At 36.6% G+C, this 21366-nt stretch overlaps 1 long non-coding RNA gene across 1 annotated transcript in view; it reads left to right on the top strand.

Moving 5' to 3' along the window:
* Nucleotides 1-19022: 19022 nt before the first annotated feature.
* The window catches only part of LOC130590674 (uncharacterized), a 13355-nt gene continuing 11011 nt past the window's right edge, over nucleotides 19023-21366 (top strand). The window contains exon 1 of the long non-coding RNA XR_008968534.1: nucleotides 19023-20009. This is a non-coding gene — a long non-coding RNA (uncharacterized LOC130590674). The remainder of the gene's footprint in view (nucleotides 20010-21366) is intronic.

Raw genomic sequence — 21366 nt, 5'->3', positions numbered from 1 at the left:
CCCGCTAAAAGTTTAGACCCCCTAAAGTTGGGACCTACACAGGTTAATCAATAGTTCACACCTTTTAAAAATTATCACCCAAAGTTCAGACCTCTATTATTAATTTTTCCTATTTTTTTTATTATATGATTCACTTTACATTATTTCTGTTTTGTTTAATTTTCTGTTAATTTCACCAGATCTAGATTTTTTAGTTATTTCATATTCTTTCTTTTCGTCAACTTTGTTGTTGATTATAAGATTATGTGAATTAGGTGATAGTGGATGGATTAATTGCCTGATTTTAGTTCAAATTTGATTGCAAAAAAAAAAAAAAAAAAATTCTTTTACCAAGACCTATTGCTGCGGTTTTGGGCCCAAAACCGCAGCAATACTCTCTAATAAATATATACTACATAAAAATATTGCTGCGGTTTGGCCTAAAAACCGCAGCAATATTTGTAGATATTGCTGCGGTTTATAACCGCAGCAATTTAATTAATACCTATTGTTGCGCCCTTAATTGCTGCGTGCCCAAAACCGCAGCAATAGGGCACTTTTTAACCGCAGCAAATAGCATTTATTCTACTAGTGTTCTATCCATTGAACTCGTACTTTGGCACCTACACATGTAAACAGAAACATGCATGCAATATAATAGTTCAATGTGGTTTGTCATCATTCAAAACTCAAAATAGGGAACATAACAAATTTGTCCCTTTTTGATGATGACAAACCCTGAAGTTCCCCTGCAAATAATATCATTAGTTTTGGGAACTTTTTCAAACAAATTGAATTCTTAAGATAAGAACTCAAAGCACTGGTCTCGTACTGTTCCTGCAGATTAAGCATCATTTACAAGTACACCAGTTCACAACTAACTGACAGCAGTTTAAGAAAGAGTTTCTAAGTACCATAGGCAAATACTGATTAGACTCAGAGCTCTTAGACTTAAACATGCATCGCAAGAAGAACATCAGTAGTGTTCAGACTTATTTCTAAGTCATTAGGGTGAAAAGAAGTAAAGTGCTTTGAATACACTCAAATCCAAACCACTTCTGGTTTGTCACCACTAACAAGGCACTCAGCCTTGTTCTAGTTGCTGCAACACACACAATTTATAGCACCAGATCTACTTCCCCCTAAGATTAGGTGGAAAAGATCACAGAACTTCACACCTGCTTCCCCCTTTTGGCATCATCAAAATAAATCAAGGGTACAATCAAAGGAACATAAAGTAAGCAGAATATAATAACTAATTAAGCAAATAGGCAGCTCAAACAGCATTCTAGGGATGCTGATGCTACCAAAGTTCCTGCAGAGTACCAAAAGCTACTTGTCCTAATTAAGAGTTATTACAGACCAGTAGTAGACCAAATTACAGAAGATCAATTGTTTTTGTAATTTGGGAAGGGGGTAACCAGATAGAAAGTTTAAGAAAAGAGGGGTTAGCAGCAAAAGATAGTTAAGAAGAAAAGAAAATAAATCAATCAGCTCCAAAGTCATTTTCAATCCCATCATCTTCTTCCTCCTCAAGGTTCTCTGAAGCATCTCCTTCATGTTCTTCCTCCTCCTCTTCTTCTTGCTCTTCCTCTTCTGCCTCCTCTTCTTCATCATCTTCATCACCAGCAGCATGAGATGACTCATCCTTTTCCTCAGAATCCTCTCTACCCTAAATACCAGCCTTGTCAAGACGAACCTCAACTCTCTTGTAGGATTCCTGAAGAGCAGTGCAAAGCGAGTGACACTATTCAGCATATTCTGCATCATCTGATTGGTCACTCAACTGCTTCACCAAGGCATAAGTAGCCTGAACTGATTCCGTACTGGTCCCTTCACCAATAGCATCACCCTTTGCTGCACTTTTCATTTTCAGAACACCACCTGCATATGACATGCCCTTCTGACCTATAATCTGATTCGTAAGGTGAGACATGGTGCCATAGTCTCCCACCATACGAATTTTCCAATGAGTGAACACTAAGGTCAGCCATCCTCCATAGGGCAGTGCATGCTTGGCCTTTTCCACACAGCAGATCATGTGACCCAAATCATAGCAGGGAGATTGACTGGAATATGTTCCATGAGACAGTAAATAAGAACACTATCCATCAACCGAACACTCATGCGCCCTTGTGCTCTGGGAAACACAATCTTTGAGGCTATGGTATGAAAGATCCTCATGATTGGCTCCCTTAGATGGCCAATGGTGTACCCCTGCTTAGGGTCAGGAGGACCAGTGAACAACCTGGTCTGGATCTGTTCTGCTGTGAGGCCTTTAACTGTGGGCCAGTTCTCCCTTGAGTACTCATCCAGTCCCTTGTGTGGGACTTTGAGAATTTCAGCCAAACTCTTCTCAGATAAATTAATGGGAGTGCCCTTAACAAAAGCAAAGTAGGACCCATCGTCCTTAGTATGCAGGTGTTCATAAAATTCCTCAACCAAAGGCATAAACACATCAAGTTCTTTGGCAAATAACACAGACCATTTCTGAAAATCTAGGGCTTCCTTAACCTCATGCAAGAATTTTGATTAACCCAACTCTTTGCAACAGAAAAACCAACCAGTATAGACCTATCCCTCAAATCATACAAAGGCGCAGGAGTAATAGACTTACTTTTCTTGGGTTTAGAACCCTCAGCAGCAGCAGTAGCAGGCACCTTCCTCTTTTTGTCAGCAGGGAACCGGTCTGATTCTGGTTCCTGCTCCATGATCTCCTTGCCTTTGGAAGATTCAGCACCCTTCCTAGCAACCGTCTTTATCCTTGTGCCTTGCTGCAACAGCCTTAACACCCTCCTTCTTAGAAACTTCCCCCTCAACATCACCATCTTCCTTCCTTTTTAATTTCTCCACTGGTTTGGGTGAATTGTAGGGGTAGAGATTTTGGACTTGGTGGTTTTGACTGGCGGTTTTGAGGGAATGGGTTTGGTAACCGTCTTCTCAACAGACTTAACCGCTTTTGATGGCGGTTTCTTGGCGGCAACCTTTTTGCCTTTTCAACTACAACATCCTCCTTCTCAACTTCTTCTTCCTCCAACTCCTGATTTTCCGGTTCGACTCACCCACCGGCTCCGACTCCTTTTCAGATTCTGACTCCTCTATCTTCTCCGACTCCTCTGGCTTAGACTCCTCAACCGGTTTTGGAGAGGGACCTTTGATTTTGGTGTGACAGGCTTTTTGGGAGTGATGGTTTTTGTAATTTTGGGAGTAGCGGTTTTGGTGTTTTTGGCGGTTGATTTTGAAGTAACCGCTTTTGTGGTGGTAGATTTTGTAGTGGTGGACTTTGCAGTGCTGGCTTCTTTGAAGACCTCCGTATCAGAGGTAATTCTTCCTCTTCTTCAACCTCTTCCTCTACAACCAGTTCAGCTACTTGGCTTTCTTAGTTTCAATTTCAGGAGATTCTTCAACCTCCTTTTCGACCAACCTTGAACTCCTTATTTTTGACATGATGAGACTGAATTCACTATGTTTCGAGCACTTGAGAACAAGAAAGGAAAACTTGAACAATTTGTGTTTCAAGAATTCGAGAAAGAAGGAAGTAGAAGAAGAGATTAGGGTTTGATCGAGAGAAAATAGCAACTAAAGAAAACAAAATCTGGAAAATATGTGATCAAAGATAATAAGAGAGAAATAAGGAAAGTATGATCACATGCAAGAATATATATAAGATGGTAAGGAAAAAAAAATCAAACGGATATATCCGTTCTTCACAAACTGCAGTTGCCTTAATTACAAGTATTCAGAGAATAACCGCCTCAAGAATATGGTTCCCAAGTGGTCTGCAATTGGTCTGTGCCAACTTACCTTTTTAAGACTTATGCTTAAGTACCCAAGTACTAAGATGATCAGTTCAGCATCGCATAAGAACTTTGTAAGCCCTAAAAAGCAAAAGAAAATATAAAAAAAAAATATATACACAAATTGACATCATTTGACTGGCCAAAGGGACAAGTCAAGACCTAAGAGCTCATTGTCTAATCTTAATCATACCCAACAAGGTACGAAGTTTGATGAACACTTCTCTGCTCAAAGGTTTTGTAAATATGTCAGCTAGTTGATCTTCTGACCTGAAAAACTCCAACTCAACATTACCTTTTTCAACATTGTCCCTTAGAATATGATGCTTAATCTCAATATGCTTGGTTTTAGAATGCTGGATAGGGTTTTTCGAAATATTGATTGCACTTGTGTTATCACATAAAATCGGAACACTTCCGAAACAGACCCCAAAATCCTTTAGTTGTGACTTTATCCACAAGAGTTGAGCAAGCACAAAGCAGCAGCAATGTACTCAGACTCAGTGTGGATAATGCTACAGAATTTGTTTCTTAGATCCCCATGAAATGAGACAAGACCTAAGAAGTGGGCCATTCCAGAAGTACTTTTCCTGTCCACAATAAAACCAGCAAAGTCAGCATCTGTGTATCCAATGAGGCTCATGCTGCTGCCCTTTGGATACCACAAACACAAATCATCAGTACCATTGAGATACCTAAGAATCCTTTTAACAGCCTTTAGGTGAGATTCTTTAGGGTTGCTTTGAAATCTCGCACACAACCCTACTGAAAACACTATATCTGGCCTACTGCTGTTAAGTAAAGCAATGAGCCAATCATACCTCTATATAGCGTGCCCTCAACATCCTTTCCCTTCTCATCAAGGCTCAATTTTGTAGAAGTTGGAATAGGTGTTTCATAGGACTTGCTATCTTGCAGACCATACCTCTTCAGCAGCTCCTTGAGGTATTTCTGTTGATGGATCATGATTCCATCTTTGGTTTGCTTGATTTGAAGACCAAGGAAGAATCCAAGCTCTCCCATCATACTCATCTCAAATTCGCTCTTCATCAAATCTGCAAACTCTTTACACAAATCAGGATTAGTAGCTCCAAACAAAATATCATCAACATATATTTGGACCACTAACAGATCAGTTCCCCTTTCTTTCAAGAATAGTGTCTTGTCAACTAATCCTCTCTTATAACCATTTTCTAAAAGAAAACTGGAAAGTCTCTCATACCAAGCTCTGGAGCTTGTTTGAGACCATAGGAGCTTTTCGAGTTTAAAAACATGATTTGGCAATCACTATCTCAAACCAGGGGGTGCTTTACATAAACATCTTCTTTCAAATAGCCATTAAGAAAGGTGTCTTAACGTCCATTTGAAAAGTTTAAAATTCATTTAGCAGCAAATGCAATTAATATCCTGATAGCTTCAAGCCTGGCTACTGGAGCAAAGGTTTCATCATAATCAATTCCTTCTGTTGATTAAACCCTTGAACCACTAGCCTAGCTTTGTTTCTGACTATAATTCCTGAATCGTCCAATTTGTTCCTGAACACCATTTAGTTCCAATAACAGACATGTTCTCCGTCCTGGGTTCAAGATGCCATACTTGATTTCTCTCAAACTGATTGAGTTCATCTTGCATGGCTAGAACCCAATCTGGATCCTTAAAGCAACCTTATAGTCAGTAGGTTCAACACTTATAAGAAGGAATAGAATGCACAAAAGTTTTGCAAAGTAGATTCCTTGTCTGCACCCCCTTGTTAATGTCACTAATGATTAGATCAGTGGGGTGAGAGGACTTGACTTAATGATTAGATTTTTATCAATGTTTGCATTTGTGCCTTCTAATGTTGAACCTGTTCCTGTACTGGTTCCCCCTGTCTCATTGTTGTTTTGAGCAGGTGAACCAGTTTCCATAGTGGCTCATCTGCATCATCTTCATGTGGATGAGCATCTGAGTCACTATCTCCTTCCCTTACCTCTTGAGCTACCTGATTCTGTGCTGGACCAGACTCTTCCTCTCTATGAGAGTTGTGTGTGAGCCTGGTTCAGCACCTTCTCATCCTTAGCCCCGTAAAGTTCAGCATACCAATTTCGAACTCATCAGCATCTTCAACCTGCACATGCTTGCTGAACATGTTAGTCTCATCAAACAAGACATGGATACTTTCTTCAACACACAAGGTTCTTTTATTGAAAACTTTGTATGCCTTGCTGTGTGAAGAGTATCCAACGAAAACAGCCTCATCACTCCTAGGGTCAAACTTGTCCAAACTTGATTTACCATTGTTGTGTACAAAACATTTGCACCCAAAAATCGTAAATGTCAATGTTTGGTTTTCTTCCCCTAAGGAGCTCATAAGGTGTTTTTCTAAGTAAAGGTCTCAACATTACCCTATTCAAAATATAACACGCAGTACTCACAGCCTCAGCCCAGAAGTTTCGAGGAAGACCACTCTCTAGAAGCATTGTTCTTGCCATTTCTTCTAGAGTGCGATTTTTCCTTTCAACCACTCCATTTTGTTGTGAGTTCTAGGAGCTGAAAAATTGTGAGATACACCATGATCATTACAGTAGGTTACGAAGCTGACATTGTCAAATTCAGAACCATGATCAGACCGGATAGAGACCAGTTGATGACTAATCTTGTTTTGGACTTGTTTTACCAGAATTTCAAATTCTTCAAAAGTTTCATTTTTAAACTTCAAAAAGATTGTCCAAGTGAAACGAGAATAATCATCAACTAACACAAACACATAACTATGACCATTTCGACTTTGCACACGCATGGGCCCACACAAGTCCATGTGTACAAGTTCGAAAGGTCTAGTTGTGCTTACAAACTTCTTTGGCTGAAAAGAGGACTTGACATGTTTACATTTAGCACATTCATGACAAATATGATCTGCAGCAAACTTGATGTTAGGTAAACCTGTCACCAAGTCTTGAGATCTCAGTTTATTGAGCAAAGAAAAACTACATGTCCAAGTCTCTTATGCCACAGCCAATGATCATCCTTTATAACACTAAGACAAGTGGCACTGGTCTTTGGAATCTGACTTAAAAATGTTATGTAAACATTGTTATGTCGAAATCCCTTGCAGACCAGTTCCCTTGTTTAGTGTTGACTATATGACAAAGATTGGTTTCAAATTCAACATGGTTTCCTTTGTCACATAGTTGAGAAATGCTCAAGAGGTTATGTTTCAAACCTTCTACAAAGTAAACATCATTAATAGCTTGAGAAAGTGTCTTACCAACTTTACCTATACCTTTAATCAAACCTTTGCTATTGTCTCCAAAGGTGACACTTCCTCCTTCATAGGCTACGAGTGAGAGAAATTGACTTTTATCTCCTGACATGTGTCTTGAGCAACCACTGTCCAAATACCAGTATGGTTTTGCTCTCACTCTAACCTGCACAACAAATCAAGGTTTAGTTTTAGGAACCCAGATTTTCTTGGGTTCCTTGTCCTTGGAAACTAGTTTGACTCTGTCCTTTCTAACCCAGATTTGTTTTACATTGGTCTTCTTAGTTTTATCATGTTTTCCATTGTTCGACCAATTGTGTGTTGACCCTTCTGATATGAACATTGTGAACATGAGACTGGTTTCTTTTTATGTTTTTGCTTAGTCCAACAAGTATTAATAACATGACCATTCTTACCGAGTAGGTACACACGTGCATATCCTTTGCAAACACGTACTTACCTCTCTTGAATTCAGAAATCCAAGTCTCATCTCTTCCCAACTTTGGTGGCTGTTGGGAACTGGTTCCAGAATACCCTAATCCAAACCTCTGAGGATTACCAGGTTGTGAGGTCAGAATGTTTAAGTACTTTGAGCATCGAGCAACCTGTTCATCTGTCTCAAGCAGTCACTCAAATCCTGTTCCTTGGTTTCAAGTTTCTTAAGTTGAGCTTCATTAAATTCTGCAGCAATGGCAAGATCCAACTTTGCCTTATGAAGCTCATCCTTAAGTTTTGAAACCAGTTCGGATCTGGTTCAGAAGTGGTCGCAATGTTCTTGCCTTTTCTTAGTTCGTATATTCGGATTGAAGATCACAGATCTTACCCTCATATTCCAAACATAAGTCTTCACATTAACACTAGGACCACTTGTGCTAGCAAAAGAGCTTTCAAATCCACATACTCATTGAACAATTCTTCCACATCATCAATCAGATAATTATGAGCCAAAATTAAATCAGAATGTTCTAAAGTAGAGCTTTTCTGTTTGAGTAACTCGAAATTTATACCTTCAACTTCAGCCTCCTTGAGTTTACTAAATCCTCTATCATATTTTGATAAAAGTCAGTTTTTGAAAAATCTGATTGAGGTCTTAGCATCTCAAGCTCAATGTTCTTCTGATCCAAACTTATTTCAAGCTCTGAAATTTTTTCTTTCAGTTCTGTACAAATAAGTTCAAGTTCAGCAGAACGGCTTTCACTTAGGTCTAAGTTTCGAGTTACTTCTCTCAACTTCTTTTTGTTAGCTTTATAAGCAGCATTACCTTTAACATTTTGTTCAATAGCAGAATCAATAAAACCTAGTAACTCATCTCTATCACAATATCTCATTTGTTCTTGCATATTAGAAATAGTTACCTGTTCTTCGTCGGAAGAGCTGCTTCCTGCCATGAGCACATGTGTCCTTTCTTTCCTAAACTGGTCTGCTTCTGGTCTATGTCTCCAATCAGAGCGTCACACACATTAGGGCTTCATCTTCCTCGCTTTCACCACCTGAATCAGAATCACCCCAGGCGGCTAGCATAGCCCTCTTAGTCATTTTCTCTCTCTCTGTCCTCCTTTATCATTCTTCCATGCTGGACAATCCTTGATCATGTGTCCAGTTTCTCCACATTTGAAGCAACCAGTGCTGAAACTGGTCTTCTTCAAGTTGCCCTTGTTCTTCCAAGACTTCCCCTTGAACTGCGTTCTGAGACTCCTCTCAAACCTCTTAGCCATGAGCCAATATCATCAGATCTTCATCATTTTCCTCACCCTTCAAAGCTAACCCACGACTTTTTGTTGTGCTTTCCTCTTTTGACTCCACCAACATCTCATGAGTCATTAATGACCCAATAAGTTGTTCATGGACAATCGTTAGATCCTTAGCCTCCTGAATAGCAGTCACCTTGGGCAGCCATTTACCTGTCAAACTTCTCAAGATCTTTCTCACCAAATCTTCATTAGTAAAGTCTTTTCCAAGAGATTTAAGTTCATTGATAATTGTCATGAAACGAGTAAACATATCTCTTATATTTTCATCTCGGTTCATATCAAAAGTTTCATATTTAGACATAAGCATATCAACTTTAGATCTCCTGACTTCACTAGTGCCTTCATAGGCTAATTCTAAGGTTTCCCATATTTCCTTAGCAGTAGAGCATGCTAATATACGACTTACCTCATTATCAGCAATACCTTGTTGAAGTATGACATGGCCTTTGCATTCTTCTCGAAGGTCTTCAGATCTGTAGTAGTGTACTCACTCTCCTTCTTCTCTGTTCCATCTGAATTGTTAGCCACCTTCCTTGGTCCATTCTGATGATCATCCAGCACTCATAGTCTGTGCCAATGATCAGATTTCTCATGCAATTCTTCCACCAAGGATAGTTAGTTCCATTGAACTTTGGTAGCCTTGATCCTCCGGGTCCACTGGTCATTTCTTGAGTAGTCATTATGTCCTCCTTCTCTAGGTGTTACCCTTTCAAGAAGTTAGGCTCTGATACCAATTGTAAGTGCAAGAGACACTCAAGAGGGGGGGTGAATTGAGTGTTTGTCCGAATGTTGCAACTTTTTCGATTATTGAGTAGAACAGTAAAGAAACAGTTCTCTAGCAGCGGAAATAAAAGCAATGAATAAACAACACAAGGATTTAACGAGGTTCGACTTCAAATAAGTCTACGTCCTCCACTCACTCACTCTTTTATTAATCAACTCAGAATAACAAAAGAATTACACTCAATCACTTATGCACCTATGCACAAGATGATTCCCCAACTTCCACCTATGGAAGTTCGACTCAACCACCAACTATGATGGTTCAAATGAATTATCCCTGATCAACTTCCCCAGCAACCTGAACTCACAGATGCTCAAATACAACAAGTTTTTCTCTCACGAGCAAAACAACCTTATATGCTTAGAATGAGAGTGTTTAAGATCTATGTGGTATTAGGGTTTATGCTAGGTTTGAATACTTGAGAGAGAATACTTTTGCTGAGAGAATACTCAAAAATTATCGTGCAAAAGCTTAATGTTTGTATGTTCTCAAAACACCTTAAATAAGCCTTTGGTAAGTAAATATTACATGATATTATGTGAGTATACTTTCCTCGGAAGTATGAAAAATAATTCCAAGGAAAATATACTCAGTATAATATCATATAACACACTTACCATATTAAGAAATCTTGCTCACATATCAAACCATGCATCCGTGTATTTTGAAAATCAATTTTACTCGGACAGAAAACTTTCCTAAAATACGAATGCATGAAGTAAATCTTAGAGGACTGGTTCAGATCTGTTCCCAGATTGTTCCAATTAACCATGCATATTTTACTTGTAGTTGTGTATGACAAGTATCCGATGTTTCTTGTCATCCACAACTACCTCATCTCTCTAGTTTCAAACCTTTATAGTGCATTAAAACCTCTATACCACTTACATTGCATCTAAGACCTAAAAGCTACAACTTGATCTTGGTCTTCATGCAATTCTTCAAGACTTGGCTTCACTAGCTTCGTCTTTCTATCCATTGAACTCGTACTTTGGCACCTACACATGTAAACAGAAACATGCATGCAATATAATAGTTCAATGTGGTTTGTCATCATTCAAAACTCAAAATAGGGAACATAACAGTTACGTTTTATTCTAGTTTTCTACACAATATTCTAGGGTTTTGTATTAGAGAGAAAACACTTTAGTTTGATTGAGATTTGAGAATTGTTAATCATAGTTTGTGATTTCCAATACATTCAAGGTACTTTTCATTCAATTTAATTCAAAGTTTTAGTTTTTATTTCATTCTTTCCGTCTTTGTTCTTGATTTTTGTTATTCTAGATCTTCATTCTCTTAGTTTCATAATTGCGATTTCCATTAGTTTAATCATTTCTTAATCATGTTGAGCCTTAGATTAGTCATAGATTTTATGTTTAATTTCTTAAACTCCATGATTAGTGAGTAGTTTCATATCTAGGGTTAGGGTGAAAGTATGAATTAAGGTTTTAAATGTGTTGTTGATGTGATTGTGACGTTTAAAGAAGTTTATGCATTGATCTTGGTGTTTTGAGACCTTAGGAAAGATATTGATCACATTTATACTTTGGTATTTTGATTTCAAATGTTCTTAAAACGAATTTTGAACTCTTTTATCATCCCCAAGAATCAACTTAAATTCTAGGCCAAGATATTGGGTAGAAATTAAGGGGATCATTCCTTAGGGGTTTTCCGAACTTATTGAATTTCTTAATCAATGAACTAAAGACCATTCGAGAGAGGATTTAGTTGATTGATTAAGCGATTACTCTTGAGGACCATTCGAGAGAGGACTCGAGTATTTTAGAGGAAAACTAAACCTTGCATAATCGTCTTCGTTGCTTCACAATCGCATTAACAATCATTATATGTTCTTATTCATACTAGTAACCTTAACTCTAGCGTCTTTTAATTGATATTTAAACTCTTGATATTTGCTTGTTCTTGTTATTAGTTAGTCTTAATTGTTACCAAACCTCTTTCAAACCCCCAAATACCTTTCAATTAGGTAGTCTAGACTAGATAGACTTTAACCAATCCCTGTTTCTCTGTGGATCGACCCTTGACTTGCCCTTACTATTCTCTTAGTAATTGCTTGTTAGGACATATAAATATTGTTTGGAAAGCGGTTTTTGGTGCCTTAACGACACACTAAAAACCTTTTATCAAAATGGCGCCGTTGCCGGGGAAATAATGTTATTGATTGAAGCTTTCTTAAGTTTGAAATTGCTTAATTGATTTTTTTGCTTTCTTTTTCTTTACTTTTCTTTATTGGTTTTTTTATCTTGTCTTTATTTTATGTGGTAAGTGTTGTTTATATGAGTCTAGGGTTTTGTACATAATTTTTTTTTTTTTGTAAATTTTTTTTAAGAGAATTCCAAAAAATGACAAACTTCGTCTTTCCTCAATATGAGGATGAACCATTTTGGAATTATTATCAGAGATTTGAGAACACTCTTCTAACTAAGTATAGACTTGAGATTTGGGAGATGTGTGAGGTGATATATGATGGTTTGAATATGCATACAAGAGAAATTGTGGAGTCTATGTTTAATGGTGAATTTCGATCCCAACACTTTGATAAAGCATGGAGTTTCTTTGGGTGGTTGTCTAGAGATACTTATGAGTGGGACCATGGAAATACCACTTTCTCAAATTTAGAAGATGTCTCTAGCTGTGAACGCCATGTTTATTCTGAAATTCTTAATTCACTTAAAGAAAATATGGCATTGTTAAAGAGATGTGATTCCATGATGGACAACATTGTCGAATCTAGCAAAATATCAATTGAAACATTGGGTCAAATTATCAATAATCAAAATCACTCTTGTATGACCATAACTAATGAAGATGATGATTGGAATATGGATGAGAATCCTATAGTAGAGGAATCATTTGTTGAGAAAGTTTACACTATAAAATCTAATGCCAATACATCTTCCCCTTTTTGACATCATCAAATCTAAGTAGTGAAACCTGCAGCACTAGTAGAGTCAACAATATTAAATTAAGGCAAGTACCTCTAACATACTATCTCAAAATATTAGACATCCACACATTCCAGGAGTAATAAATACAGGAACAAGCACAACAAAGCAGTGGTATATCAGGAGCAGAGTTCAAAAAGCAAAAGAGAAGAAGATGAAAAATTGAGAAAGGAAAGATGCATATATTGAAATACTGGTGACTTCACAAGAAAAAGATAAAAGAAAGTGTGATGTAATTGTTCATTAAATATACACGCCCAAAATGAAAATATATAAAGTCTAAAGGAGAAGGAATTGGGATTAGGGAAGCTCATGTACGGAAAAGGAGGCAGCAACAATATCGATCTTGGTACAAATATGGGAGGCACCCTTGTTTAGCATGATCAGATTTTGAGCATTTTGTCTTGTTTCTTTTCGTGGGAATTTTAATTTTCCTTTTTTACTTCTTCTTTATCCTCAATTTCATCTTTCAATTGCTTGGAAGAAAGTTCCAATTCCGGCGATTTTTCCTTACATGCAGAGGATTCTTGACTTGAGACCTCTGTTTCATTTTCGCTCTCATCATATTCCACAAGAGGAGAAGTTTTCTCCTGTGGAAGCGGAACACTTTCGGTGCGTGAGCGCTTTGGTGTCATGGAGATTAGGGTTTTTAAGGAGAGAGAGAGAGAGTACATGAGAAGTTTCGGATGTGATGGGATTTTTGAGAGTGAATAGTAAGTAATGATGGGATGGAGGGAAGTGTTTATGAAGGGGGCTTTTATGCGTGTTTCAAGAGGGTTCATTTATTGGTGCTTTTCCTTTTTCTTAGACATACAATTTTTCAAAAGGGCATGCATTTATTTTTCGAACCAATGCAACGTATGAAATGTGAATAAGAGAATAGAAATTCGAGAAATAAAAAGAGAAATAAAATAAAAGAATTATTAAGAAAAATAAAAGAAAGAAAAAGAATGAAGAATATTTGAACTCATGCTTATGATACCTTCTAACTAAGTTGTACAAGTACTGTATTATTCTTAAAGTACTAGTGAGGACACTAAGGGGAATATTATGAGACTAATGTGAGTTCTCAACCTTAACAAAGGTGTATGAATAAAATTTATGAAAATTACAGGACACACTTAGTAAAGAATATTACTTAGGGAGATAAATATAAAGACATTTTCATATTATTCTAATCATCCCTAGTTCCAAGAGAATCTTTTCAAATCTGTCTCTAGAAAGTGGTTTGGTCAAGATATTAGCTATTTGATTTTCAGTGGGACAAAATTCAACTTTGACTAAGCCTTTTTCTACATTGTCCTTCAAAAAGTGATGACGAATATGAATATGCTTGACCCTAGAGTAATGTACTGGATCCTTGGAAATACATATTGCACTAGTATTATCACAGAATATAGGAACACACTTAAATTTTATGCAAAAGTCGCGTACCTGTTGTTTGATCCATAATACCTGGGAACAACAAGTGGCTGCTGCTACATACCCGGCCTCAGCTGTTGAAAGTGCAATAGTGTTTTGTTTCTTTGAACTCTAAGAAACTAAGCTAGTTCCTAGGAACTAAGCAATTCCAGAAGTGTTTTCTCGATTCACCAAGTCTCCAGCATAGTCAGCATCAGAGTAGCTAACTAGATGAAAGAAGTCACTTCGAGGATAGAACAAACAAAGATCATCACTTCCTTTCAAATACCTAAGAATTCTTTTGACTACTGTCAAGTGTGATTCCTTAGGATTTGATTGGAATCTGGCACATAAACCAACATCAAAGGAAATATCAGGTCTACTTGCAGTTAAGTAAAGTAGGGATCCAATCATACCTCTATACAGTTTCTGATCTACAGATTTACCACTTGGATCCTCATCCAGCCTTGAACCTGTTCCTATCGGAGTATGGTTGGTTTTTGCTTGTTCCAGCCCATATTTCTTGAGTACTTCCTTGACATATTTTTGTTGACGGATCATTATTCCTCTTTCAGTTTACTTAATTTGCAATCCCAGAAAGAAGTTCAACTCTCCTATTATACTCATTTCGAATTCACAGATCAGCAAACTCCTTCTTGTTGATTATAAGCTTTGGCAAGAAGTTTAGCCTTGTTCCTTTAGAACTTATTTAGCTCCTCTTGCATAGCGTTGATCCAATCAGCCTCCTTGAGCGCTTCCATATGGTCCTTAGGTTCTGTCATGGATAAGAAAGCGTGAAAAGCACAAAAATTCTTCAATTTGGATTTCGTTTGAGTTCACTTTCGATATCACATATTATCAATTCTAAAGGATGAGAATTTAGGTGTTTTCAAGGCTTTGGATCAAATCTTGTAGTTGCTTCTTGAGTTTCTTGTGATGGTTGATTCATATGATCTTCTCCTGGGTCACTAGTTTCTTGATCCTCCTAATCCTGGCTCCTCAAGGGGATCATGCACAGGGTTACCAGGATTAGGAACTTGCTTTTTCTCTTTTCCTGCAAGTGTTAGTTCCTCATAATTTTGATTACACTTCATCAGGACGAGTTAATCCAATTTCAAAGATATCATTGTGTCTCTATTCCTGCAAGGAGTTAGTCTCATCAAAATAGCATGTACACTTTCCTCGACATACATTGTTCACTTATTGTAGACACGATAAGCCTTACTACTTAAAACATAACCTAGAAAAATAGTCTCGTCACTTCTAGCACCAAACTTTCCTAAGTTGTCCTTTCCATTGTTATTTACAAAACATTTACATCCAAAAACTCGAAAATAAGAAATATTGGGTTTTTTTCCTCTAAGTAGCTCATAAGGAGTCTTCATGGTGATTGGCATTAGCATGACACGATTGGTTAGGTAGCATGTCGTGTTCAATGCTTCAGTCCAAGAATTTTTCGGAAGACCGCTTGCAATTATCGTTGTCCTTGCCATATTCTCAAGAGTCTGGTTCTTCCTTTCGACTACACCATTCTGTTGTGGTGTTCTTGGAGCTGAGAAATTATGATCTAAACCTTCATTACTACAAATTCATCCAACTTGAAGTTTTCAAACTCCGTACCATGGTCAGAACTTAAATGCTTTAATTTAAAACCACTTGTTCTTTGAATCTTTTTAGCAAAGGTTAGAAATTTATCAAACGTTTCATCCTTACTATGAAGAAAAATAACTCATGTGTATCTCAAAAAATCATCTACTATGACTAATACATATTTCTTACCGGATCGGCTTTCGATGCGTATATGGCCACATAAGTCCATGTGAAGAAGTTCTAATGGACTTTGTATGCTTATCATTTTCTTGGATTTGAATGAGGATCTCACTTGCTTGACTTTATTACATGAATCACAAACATTGTGGTTTAGTGACTTAATAGTTGGTAGACCAACCACCAAGTCCTTCCCACTTATTTTATGCAGAGGACAGGCTTGCATGACCACGTCGTTGTGCCACAGAAAAGGATCAGTTTCGATCACACTTAAGCATGTGAGATTATTCCTAGGAACAAGGTTCAGGTTAACCATATAGGTGTTCCCTTTCCTTGTTCCCTCAAGGATCTTGGTTCCTGTACTTTCATTGCTGACTACACAAGACTCATTACTAAACTTCACTGTATTTTATTTATCACAAAACTGAGATATACTAAGTAAGCCACTTTTTAAGCCCTCGACCAAAAATACATTTTCTATGGAATGTGACTGAGATTTACCAATCTTACAAACTGCTACAATGTTTCCCGTAAGATTGTCTGCAAAGGTCACAGTTCCTCCATTTAAGACTGCAAGTGAGAGAAATTTTAATTTGTCTCCTATTATGTGTTTAGAACAACTGCTATCGAGGTACCACGAGTTGTTCCCCCTCACTTTAGCCTGTACCATAGCAAACTAGTTAGTGATAGGAACCCAGTCTAGCTTGGGTTCCATTGTTGGACATGAGCCTTTCTTCTTTTCCCAAACCTGTTTCACTAGGTATGTGTTCCTCTCAATACGTTCTTTTCTGGTGGAACAGTCAGACACGATGTGACTACTGTTCCCACAGTAAGAACATATTTTACTACTAGGTATGTGTTCCTCTCAATATGTTCTTCTCTGGTGGAATAGTCAGACACGATGTGACCATTGTTCCCACAGTAAGAACATATTTTACTACTTGGCAGATTAACATTTTTTTTTCTTTTTATTCTTCTTTGTATGATTGAAATCTAGACCACCTCTTCCTTTGTTTTGATACTTATATATCCATGTGACATGAACAGGTGGCTTGTTCCTTGAGGGCTCCAGTTTCTTCTTAAATACCAGATGTTCTCGAAAAATATTGTCAAAATCGTCTTTTATTTTTTCAGCAATATTTATGGTATTAGATGAAGAGACTTTTCCTTCAAGACCAAACAGTTTCAATTCTGCCAGTTCCAAGTTCAAAAGATAATTTTCATTTTTGAATTTTTCAAAAGCATCTTGATAAGCTCTACTCTTGTCAAAAAGTTCAAAGAATCTTTTTTCAGTGTCACATTTTAGTGAGTTAAGCCAATTTGAATGATTCTTAGTGATTTTCAAAGCATTAGTTAATTGATCTCTTTTTGCACATACATCCTTGTAATCATCTAAGATTTCTAGCATAAGTTTTATTAATTGGCTTTTATTCGATTATGTAAGTTCCTCTTCAATGGCATTAAGGCTTACCTTAGGGTTAGATGATTCCATTTTTTCTTTGACATTTGCCATGAGGCATAGATGGCCAGTTTCTTCCTCAGTTTCTTCCTGCTCCTCCTCTGAGTCAGACTCTCCCCATGCTACTACCATGGCTCTCTTCATATCATTTTTCGATAATGATCTTTGTTGTTCCTTGCCCTTCTCCTTCCAGACCTGTTCCTCTAGGGAGATTAACTTTCCTAGAGATTCAAGCTCGTTTATAATGTTGGAGAAGCAAGTGAGCATATCTTGAATAGGCTCCTTTTGTTTCATGTGAAACAATTCATACTTATGCATGAGCATATCGATCTTTGATCGTTTCACTTTGCTTGTTCCTTCATGAGCAATTTGAAGGAGTTCCCACATTTTCTTTGCAGTCTTGTATCCCATGACTTGATTGTGCTCATAGGGATCAAGACCACAATGAAGTAGCTTCTTGGCCATGTTGTTCATCTCCATTTTGTCGAAGACCTCTTTGTCGAATTCGACAAGGGGTTTAGGAATCAGCTCCCCTTTCTCGTTCTTCTTTGTGACCTCAAAGTCACAGGTTTCAGTTTTTTTTCCACACTTGGTAATTTTCCGCTTTAATAAATATCTTCATACGATTCTTCCAGTATGGATAATGCATGCCATTAAACATGGGTGGGCATTAAGTTGAATACCCTTCATCAAGCTTTTCTCCTGTTGTGTTCATTGTTCCGGGTACAATCTCCTCAGTGTTAGCTGATTCTGGAGGTACTAGGCTCTGATACCAATTGTTATTCTAGTATGAACACTAGACCAACTATAAGAGGGGGGTAAATTATAGTTGAGGAGAAATTTTCAATTTGTAATGCGTAATTAAAACAAACTTGAAATTCGAAAGAGACAAGCACACGAGATTTTTACAAGGAAAACTTCCTAGGCCCAATGGGAAGAAAAACTTTGACCGCGAGGGATTTTGACTCAAACTTTCTTTAATATACTAGGCCAAAAGACTCTCTTTTGTACAACCTAATATTGGACTTCTCTGTTCCTCTAGGAACTTGTTCCCCAGTCACCCTGTTCCCCTTGAACACGTGACTTTTCTCGCTTGACTTCACTCGAAGTCTTCTCTTTCTCTTTCTCTTTCTCTTTCTCACTCTTGATTACAAGATTTTGTTCTCTAAATCTCACTCACCCAACACTCGGAAGTATTACAAGAATAATTGCTTTGAAGAGTGTTAAAACCGAAAATAAACTTCCTTATAAAATATTACAAATAAATCTGGGAAGTTATTCGTTTATTCTGGTTCATCATTGAGCTATATATAGAAGATCACAGCAGCTCCTATTTTTGCTCCATTAAGCAGGCATGGGTGTTGGAAGTGACTCATGATCTATCCGTTGATGTAGCCATTTTATCCATGATCTTCTCCAACTAACTCCACATTCAAATAGACATACACTCAGCCATTACTTTCATATTTAGCGTGAAGTTTGTTGTTGAGGCTAAATATTTGGGAGTTAGTTAGATCTTATGGATTCAAGGAACTAACTGGTCAAACATTTCCAGTCTCCTGGATTCTAGGAGCTGATTGGTCAGTCAGTTTCCAGTCTCCTGGATTGTAGGAACTGCAGCCTGATGCGCTTCCTCCATTATAGCTCGGTTTGTTATTTCTTGTTTTCAACAGAATAATTCTTTAACCTGTAGAATAATAACAAACGCATACTCCAACAAATATCATGAAAATTATTTTACTCAAAATAATATTCCATGTTATCTGGTTAATTCAAAGCAATTTATAACACATAATATTTCAAGCACATCAACTAATTTATTTAAATAACTTGACTAGGTTAAACTCATAACCATTTCTCCACAAGTTATAATTAAATAAATTACACTCAAGACAATATTAAAATTAATTCGAAGTTACAAATCAATTTTCTAGTAGGAATTGATTTATTTAAATAACTTGACTAGGTTAAACTCATAACCATTTATCCACAAGTTATAATTAAATAATTACACACAAGATAATATGAATTTATGTAAAATAAATTTTAAGTTACATAATTAATTTCCTAGACTCAACTTATTTTTCTAGACTCAATAACATTATTTGTCATCATTAAAACCGTGAATACAACACGGTTCAATTATGGAAGCGTAACGAATGACCCATGATACAATGATAATGGTAATTTGTACTACATTGATACCATAAGGCATCCATATAACCTGTAACACTATATTATTAAGATAATATAAACTGAACTACAACAAAAAAAAAAAAAATCAAGCAAAAATATAAATTTATACCTCTTGAGCTGTCATGTCATCTAACCTCCATCAGTTGTAACACCCCGATTTTTGAAATAGTTTATTATTTATTTTATTAACTATATTATATATTTTAGTTTATTTAATAATTAAATTCATTTATCTTTAGGATTTATTTTGTAAATAATTTACATGCTTATAATGGGACAAGTTTAGTAAGTAAGTTAACTAATAATAGTAATAAGAGGAAATATACTCACATATATGTAAGAAAGGGGAAAAGGGAAAAATAAAACAAGAAAAGAAAAAAAATATATAACAACAAAAGAACGACATTTCATAATGCTTCACCACCGTTTAACCTCTTCACCATCTCCAACATCTTCACCATTTTCTTCTCTCAAAATTCTACCTTCATCACACAACCACCACCGTGCCAACGACACAACCACAACCGCCACTAGAGGTGACGCCATAGAAGTAGGCGGCGCAAGGAAGAAAAGGGGGGTCGTCGTTGCTGTAATTTGGAGCATTTGGTGCTCGAATTAGGGGAGTTTGCAAGTTATTTCTCATCCTCAATCTTCTATATTAGTGGGTAAGATGGATTCCTCAACTAATCTAAGTTTTCTTTTAAAAATTATGAGGTTAGGGTTTTTAGATTGAAATTGAATTGGGGTTTTTGATTGTAGAGTTTGGGTGTGGAATTTATTGTGGAATTTATTGAGTTGAATGTTCATTCATGAGTTTAATAGTTAGTTTAGAATAGTAGGAAGCTTGTTAGTGTTCAAGTGAATTGCATATAGTGTGCTGTAATTCGTAGAATTACCAGTTCAGGTTCGTATTTTGCGTTTTTAGGCAGTTTACGGGCATTTTTAGCAAAAATACTGTTTCACAAAAGTTGTTCCTATTGAAATTTTACTCAAGATAGGCTCAATAAACGCTTGATTTGGTCTTCGTAGGAGAAAGTTATGCTCATATTAAGTTTCTGTTCAAATTTCATATTTTATATAGTTGATTTAAACTCTACTTTTCATATAATTGCTTCATAATGAACTTTTGAGTTACCATATCAACATATGATTCTTTAATGTTGATTTTATATAAAGTAAGATGATTTTGATTAATTTGGTAAGGGTTTTAGTTAGACGGTTTAGTTAGACAGTTTGACTTAGACGGTTTGAGTTAGACGTTAGAACATGAAAGTCATTTATATGGTTAAAGAACATGATATGATTGTTTGATGTTTTATGTGAAATTAGAAAAGGTTGATGGCTTTGTGAACTAGAGTTAGTTGTATCCAAGTCTTTTACTTACGAAGTACACACATTTATATTGTAGATTCCGGTTTCATTGAGGAGCCGTATTGACTGAGCTAGTTGGTTTGATATAGTTTGAAGGTTAGATTCCTTACTCAAATCTTTAATAGTTACGAGAAAGGTCTACAAAAGATAAGATTTCAACTAAAACTTTCATATTTATGAGAAAAGATTATAAAGGTATGTTTCTCTCTTGAGTTGAGATTGGTTTGAATAGGAGGATGTTCCTCCTAATACGGATAGTTTGTTTTCAAACCTTGAATTATAGAATAGTTACAGAAAAGATTTATGGATAGTTTAATGTTTTTAAACTGGTTGGGATTGCCTTTATGGTGTCTCAAGGAATTGGAACTTTGCGGATTGTCTCGACATTACAAAATAGTTGGGGGTACGTTGATCAGTACCTCGACTTAGATCTTCTGCTACGGTTTGACCGTTTGTGGGGTGTGCACACTAGGGGTCTTTGTCTAAAAGTTGCCCAGAGGGCCTAGCTAGCCCAATGGGAAAGAAAGTTCATTCCATTCCATAGATTTATGATTCTAAGATTCTGAAAGAAACTGTTTTAGCAGAGAAAATAGAAAAGAAATGAAGAAAAATGTTTTACAATGTTTTATTTAGTATTGGGATTGCAAAAGT

This window comes from Beta vulgaris, chromosome 1 (assembly GCF_026745355.1).
Source record: "Beta vulgaris subsp. vulgaris cultivar EL10 chromosome 1, EL10.2, whole genome shotgun sequence".
NCBI classification, from domain to species: Eukaryota; Viridiplantae; Streptophyta; class Magnoliopsida; order Caryophyllales; family Amaranthaceae; genus Beta; species Beta vulgaris.
Note: the sequence above shows the minus strand (reverse complement) of the source record. Positions and strands in the feature narration are given on the sequence as shown.